The sequence below is a fragment of the Taeniopygia guttata genome, chromosome 2, assembly GCF_048771995.1.
Source record: "Taeniopygia guttata chromosome 2, bTaeGut7.mat, whole genome shotgun sequence".
Classification (NCBI taxonomy): Eukaryota; Metazoa; Chordata; class Aves; order Passeriformes; family Estrildidae; genus Taeniopygia; species Taeniopygia guttata.
This window is the reverse complement of record NC_133026.1, coordinates 13,239,787-13,246,595: the sequence shown is the minus strand read 5'-3', so window position 1 is coordinate 13,246,595 and position 6,809 is coordinate 13,239,787. Positions and strand designations below refer to the sequence as shown.

Sequence of the window (6,809 nt, the reverse complement as noted above, 5' to 3'; positions counted from 1 at the left end):
GTTTGTAGGTGTGGGAGAGGAATGATTAAATTATTTATATTGGCAATATATCATATCTCTCTCCTACTTTAATTTGGGATATAACTGATGCAGTATTTGAAAAGAGGATGAAGTTAAAAGCTTCCATTACCTAATTGGGTTATGCATATTTTGAAATTGTCTACAAGGAAGCAATGGTTTTCTAAGGGCTATAATTCAGTGAATGAAAGAGTCATTTCATGACAAATGCTATTATACTTCAAAGGTAGAGGGAAAAGGTGAAAGTGAAGCCACTGATTGTGCCAAAAAATTGGAAGTCACCCTACCAGTGCTCTTTACTTTCAGAGTAAAACTGACAAATCTGAAATATCTAGTTCAAATGTTTGCCATTGACTAGCAGGCATTTGTTTCTAAAGCTGGTAGAAGAAGTTTTCATTATTTCTGCCTTGTCAGTGATTGATCTTTTTCTTTCTGGTTTTCTTTCAGAGAACTTAATTGCATGATTAAAAAACCAAGCACATCAAATGTCACAACATTAGCATAATCATAAAAATGTCAATCATTCAGTACATTTGCAATATGCCAGAGCTTACTAGAGAACATATTTTTTTATTTGATTAATGTGAGTCTCTGGAACATGCCTTTGAATGGGCATCTCTTTAAGAGGTGACTAGTAGTTATTAAAGATTATTCCCATTAGGGAAAAGAACAGTTTTTCCCTAAAGTGGAATAAAATTGGTCCTTAAAAGCAGTAGATCCTAAAGGAAAAGACAGATGTAAAAGGACATCTAAGAAAATGAAATGTTACTGATAGAATCATAGAAGTATTTGGGTGGGAAGGGACCTTAAAGAATATCTAGTTTCACCCTCCCTGCCATGGGTAAGGACATATTCCACCAGGTTGTTCAAAGCCCCATCCAACCTGGCCTGATGCTGTGTTGTGTCCTGCGCAGATTTTTGTGTCTGGCTGGCCATATTGATCTCCAGCTGCAAGAACCTGGAAAGCTGGACCACAAATTTTGGTGCCTGTCATAATCTGGATACTACCATCTGTGTCATGGATAGTACTGGTTTTTAAATATAAGTAGTTGATCAGTGCTGTATATTTAAGATGACTAGATAAGCTAAAAAATATCTGGTACATACTAATAAATGTACTTTTTTGATTGCATCTTGTGCAGAATCTAAATTTTGTTCCACTGCTTATACTAATTGCAATAGCATAAATTTGGTCAGTAATTTAATGGAAGGATTTGGGACTGCAAATCGCAATTGTAAGGATGGAAAGTTGGAAAATGGGAATTTCAGATACCCTTTGTAAAGTAACTATTATACATTCATGTGCAGAGTCCCTTCATCTTTCTTGGCTGTTTCAGAGGGAAATAGCCACAAAATACAATTAAATATGTTAAACTTTGGACATAGAAACCCAGTGTATTGTCAGTGCAGTAATTTGCTTCCTAACAGCCTCTTCTGGATTGTGTCCAGAGCTCTTCACTTGATTTGTGAAAGCTGCCTTCATTAAGCTCCTGACTGCACTTGGTGAGACTGTTATCTAAAAGACTCCTTGGCGTTGTTTTTTCAATGCATGGAAAGCCACAGACACAGTGTGCAGTGTTCTGGTATGATCCGGGAGAGGACAGCAGGCATGCTGTGAGCAGGGGATTTCCTCCTCCTTACAGTGCAGTATAAATAAGTCACACAGTTGGCAAAATGTGCCAAACTGGTAACTTTCTCCCTCCAAATATGTTTATGAAGAGAAAAGGCCTTGTAAACCCCTCCATTTATACTAAGGACAGAGTCAATATAGGTAGCTTTTCATAATGTCTTCTCCCTTCAAGCAATAAAAATTAAGTGTCCCTGCTTGGTTCATTCTTCTGCTCTGTGATACATCTGAAATAATACCAGCTGGTGCTGGTGTGGTGGCATCAGGTTATCCTCCCTGGCTGCAAGAAATGGGTCACTTCAGCAGAAGCTGCCATAGGGCCCTCAGGGGACAGACACCACTGGATAAGAACTGCCAAGCAATGTCTGGATCTGCATCATCTGCTCTTCTGCTCTTCCGACCTGTTCTGTCCTGAAAGAGTACTTTTATACTTATTTTTCCTTTTTTTTTTTTTTTTTCTTCCTTTTCCCTACAGATACCTGAATCTCACTTCATGTTTGATGTTCATTGACAGAGGTGATGTGAAGCTGCACATCCCTCTCCAGGAGCAGAAAGGAGATTAGAGTGGATTCAGTCTGCAAACTGCCTGTGAGTGAAGGGGAGAGATGTGCCCATGCCCACATGGACCTGCTGCAAGAGGACATTTTGCACATTCCTTCTACTTCATTTCTCCTCACATCCTTCTCTGGCCTAGGAAATTTGACTTCATCTCCTGTAGTGTTTGAACACCTGTATCCTTTCCTGGGCTGCTGGGTGTCACTATATTCCCTGAACTGAAGGGATTCTATCAGAGATGTCAGAGGACATGGATTGGCAGTGGTAAGCCCTGATAATAAAACCATTACAAATCAGATTTTGTAATCCATTTGCTGGATATCCAGATCCCAGGATGGACTCAAATATGCATGTGACTATTTCAGAAAACATTCCACATAACTGTAGTATAGAAATAACTTCCTTCAAAATCCTGAGTACTGAAATGTTTGCAATTGCCTGTGTAGTATGTACTATTCTGATCATTAAATTCTGCTCTGTGCTAATTCTCAATATGTAAGAACAAGTTCTGCCTTTACTTTGGGGATGTTATGAGCTAGCAGCAGAGAAGCAGTGCTTCTCTGCAGAGAAGCAAGACCAGTGGAAATAGTCAGGATTTGGGTATTGAAAAGCAGAAATTAATGTGTATGTATGTAAAAAACATAGGCAGCTTTCTAAATTATTTTCAGGTATCTTCTTTAATCCATCTGTAAAGATGAAAACAATGTCAGATTTTTCCAAAGTCTCTTTTTAAAATGAGTTTTGAAGGCAGTTTCTAGGTAATATACATTTTTCATTCAGCAACTCATCTGATGCCATGCAAAGTTCCTATCCTGCTCAAGACAATTTAAGATTTGAAGTTGATATCATGAAGACAGTAGAAAAATATTTCAGGTGTACACTTAGACCTAGGATCCAGGATCCATCCCCATCACATGGAACTGTGTACAGCTGAGCAGGAGTTTTAGGACAACTTTCCTTGCTCTGCCAGGAGCATTTTCTGGCCTGATGTGGAGATGCCCAAAGGAATTGCTACCTCTGAAGTTGGTAGAAGGGGTGTTAGGGTGTTAAGGGGACAGCCACAACTCTGCTGTGGAGTTTGAGGCAGGACAGCTCATGAGTCACTCTTCCTCTCTTGTGAATGAGAATTGCAAAGGGAGTGTGTGTTGCACTGCCAGCACAATATTATGAATTTGTAGATTTGCACTTAAACATCCCCAATCTGCTCCCTGATTGGCTATCCAAAATGGAGTTTTCACATTAATTCTGCAGGTAATTTATATTGCCTTCTTGTTTCTAGGAGACCACTGGATTTCATTCCTTAGCTGACACTGTCAACCTTCAGAAAGCACACATGTCTTTGCATTATGGCCTCATATAAAGTTGGTAACTTTTGCAAGTCAGGAACGAAAAGGAAATGCCTAAACAACATGGGAAGCATGGTAAGGTGTCAAGGAAAAGGAAACAAATGAGTGTGATCCAGAATGTTACATCTCTTTGTGCGTGACTTGACCGAGATACAGATTGAAGGGACAGATCTTTTTACTATTACTCCTCAGAATCAAAGGACAAGAAATTGCTTTCCTGGAGGTCACTTCATCCTGGCTACATTCATATACAGGTGGTTTGTTTCAGTGCACAGGGGCATATCCTGCAGTGTTAAAATCAATGGGAATGTTGCTGCTGAAAATAGGAACAGCATTTTATCTTTGTTTCTGATAACTGATGTCACAAGATCTTGGAAGGGGTTTTTCTGCTTTTAAAAACAATCTCAACTTGTGTTTTTACTCCTGGTGCCTAATGCTTCCATTGTAAGTGACATTTCACCAGGATGCTGAGCCTTGTGAATCCAAGGAGAAGGTTGTACACCAGAAAGGCATATGAAGCCAGCATTTAGTGAGAAACAAGTAATTAAGACATCTGGATAGAGAAGAACACATCACAAATAATTTAACAAAGCAGGTGTCTGAGAACAAGAAACAGGAACTGGGAAGGTGAGGTTTTAGGTGAACTCATAGAACAGAACGGTCATGGTTATACTGGATCCTCAACTTGTTTCACTCTCAGCTGCTCTTTCCTCCCTGGAGTCTTTCCAGCCCAGATGGTGCAACTGAGGCTGCATGACCTGAGGCAGTGTTGGAGCAGCAGCATGTTAGCTGGCTTAGCAAAAGATCATATTTTTTTTTCTTTTTCAGCCCATGTGCTGTAAGCTGAAGCCTAACTCTGGACTTCCTCTTTTCCTGTGGTTGAATCTACAGAGAATTGGACTGTAATAATGGCAGCAGATGGTGTATTTTCTTGTCTTTGGATGGTTTGACAGCAGGCCAGTGATAGCAGTTTTCAGAGAAATAAAGATTACCTGTGTGTTATATTTCCCTTTCCCCTCTTACTCCTCTCCCCAAGCTGAATAATATTTTTTTAAACAGTTGGGATTTCTTGCGCAAGTGAACTTGCTAGAGCCTGTGCAAACCTGGGTTCTGGTTGTTCCAGTGGAGCACTGTCAAGTCTATGCAAGGCCACAGTTTTCTAGTTGCTTTTCAAATAACTGATTCCAAGAAGGCTGAATCTGTATCTCTGGGAGATACAGATATCTCTGGGAGGTTGGTATTCCCCATGTAATATTTCTGTGCACCCTCGTCTAATAGATCATTCTGAAGACCAACAGGAGCAGCTCTCATTCAATAGGTGATGGTTGCAAATTCCTGAAGTGGGAAAGGGTTTTCTGAAAATTTTATCCAAAACCTGGATTTTTCTCTGTATTTTTTTTCCATGGTTCTGTTACATTTATATATTGCTCTGAAATATTCTTATCTTCTCTTAAAGTTGTTTTCAACTTAGGTCTTCAGTGGAGGAGCTAGTTTTAGATGTGTAGTTATGCTTTTTTCCCCTAATAAGAGCCTACGAAATAGAAAGCACTTTTCTACAGGATATTGTTCTGGTTTGGATTCCACCTTTTTTCCTTCTTTAGGAGTGTTAAGAAGATGTCACTTAATTTGAACAGTAGCAAACCTCAGCCCCAAACAGAGAAATATGCAGTCTTTCTCAAGACATGTTGAGACATCCCCCTGCAGCTGTAATGGGTTATCAGCACATCTCCACCCTTTCACCAGATGCAACCTTTTAAAGGCAACTTTGTCTTCAGACTTCAGTTGTATATCATCTGATCTCAACTAGTGTCAAAAGACCCAGAAACTCTCTGCCTGTCTGCTGGGAACATTGATCCACTCACCACAACTATTTACAAGATGTGAAGTCTTTCCTTCCCTTGCACTCTTTTTCTCTCTTAAAAAAAGAAAAAAAAAAAAGCTGTCAGTATTTTAGAAATTGTGAGCAGCAGATCTTTGTGTTCTTTAATCCATAAATAAACATTTCTTTTTTTGAACTTCATTAAAATTGGATGTGTTTTCACTGTAAAACACTTCAGCATCCCTATCATTTAGTCATATTTGGTGATGAATATTGCAATTAAGTTTTGTCTGTAGGAATAATTGTTGTCTAGAAATACTCAATTTATGCCAAAAAAGTAAATAAGAATCAGACCACGAGACATACTGCTTATAACAGTAATTTTAGATGTTAAGCTATGTGCCTGCTGTTTTACCAGGCTGGGCCAAATGCATCTTTGTTTTTATGACCAAACTTGCAGGGAAGTTGTGGAGATGTGAGTTTGGTTTGACTTCTGCACAATTATATCTGACTTTCTTCTGGTAAGACTTGTTGATGTATCGAATTCAAATCTCCAGCTTTGCCTTCTCTGCATTTGACCTGAAGAAAGGAATTCCTGCTTTAAAATGCTCATCAATCAGTGCTGCGTAGTTAAGCTGATAACAAAGCTAAGGCTAAGCCAGTGTTAATTTAGCCAACTGTTACATTACTGACAATATTTGTCAGCAAATGATTTTAATTAGACCAGCATAATGAGATAAGTAGGCTAAAACTAAGCAAATTACTAAAACTAAAGAGGGATTCTGATGACAAACAAGTCCTGATGAGAGTAAGAATGATTTTTTTTTTTTTTTTTTTTTGTCACCAGTGTCTGAGTAGCATGCGGGAATGGAGAGACAGCACTAATCACATGAGAAATCACTTAGAAATGATGCTGGTGTGCTGGAATGCTGAGGTGGTGTCAGGAAGGCTTGCAGAGTTTGAGCAAGTGCTGTGTAAACTTCCTGAGCAGCCTTGCACGTCGGTGACACTCTCCCCCCACAGGGATCTCTGTGTGCCTGCCTGATGTGCCTCGCATGAGCAGGACAGGGGAGGCTTGTGGAGGCACTTGTGCTGCCAGATAATGCACTGGAAGGCATGTGGAATAGGACTTTCTGAAAGAAAAATGCAGGATTTATTTTGAGAAAGAAGTAAGAATGGAGAGTCAAAAAAAAAAAAAAAAAAGAGCATTGTTTGGTGTTTGAACAAGGAAATATTTGGGGTGAATAACCTGCTGCTCTATTTATTTCTTTATTTTCCTACATAGTTTTTTGTTCTGATTTCTGGTGGAGAATTCTGGTCCCTGTGTTATTTCCCCCTGCCTGCTCATGGTCTTCCTGAGACCTGCTGGCAGAGGGAGGTTTTCACAGTCTGAAGTGTTGATTCTGAGAAGTGTGAAGGAAACAGAACCTTGCTGGATGATGTG

At 39.5% G+C, this 6,809-nt stretch overlaps 1 long non-coding RNA gene across 1 annotated transcript in view; it reads left to right on the top strand.

Moving 5' to 3' along the window:
- The window catches only part of LOC140682586 (uncharacterized), a 36,749-nt gene extending 34,055 nt beyond the window's left edge, over positions 1–2,694 (top strand). The window contains exon 2 of the long non-coding RNA XR_012054444.1: positions 2,121–2,694. This is a non-coding gene — a long non-coding RNA (uncharacterized lncRNA). The remainder of the gene's footprint in view (positions 1–2,120) is intronic.
- The last annotated feature ends 4,115 nt before the right edge of the window (positions 2,695–6,809 follow it).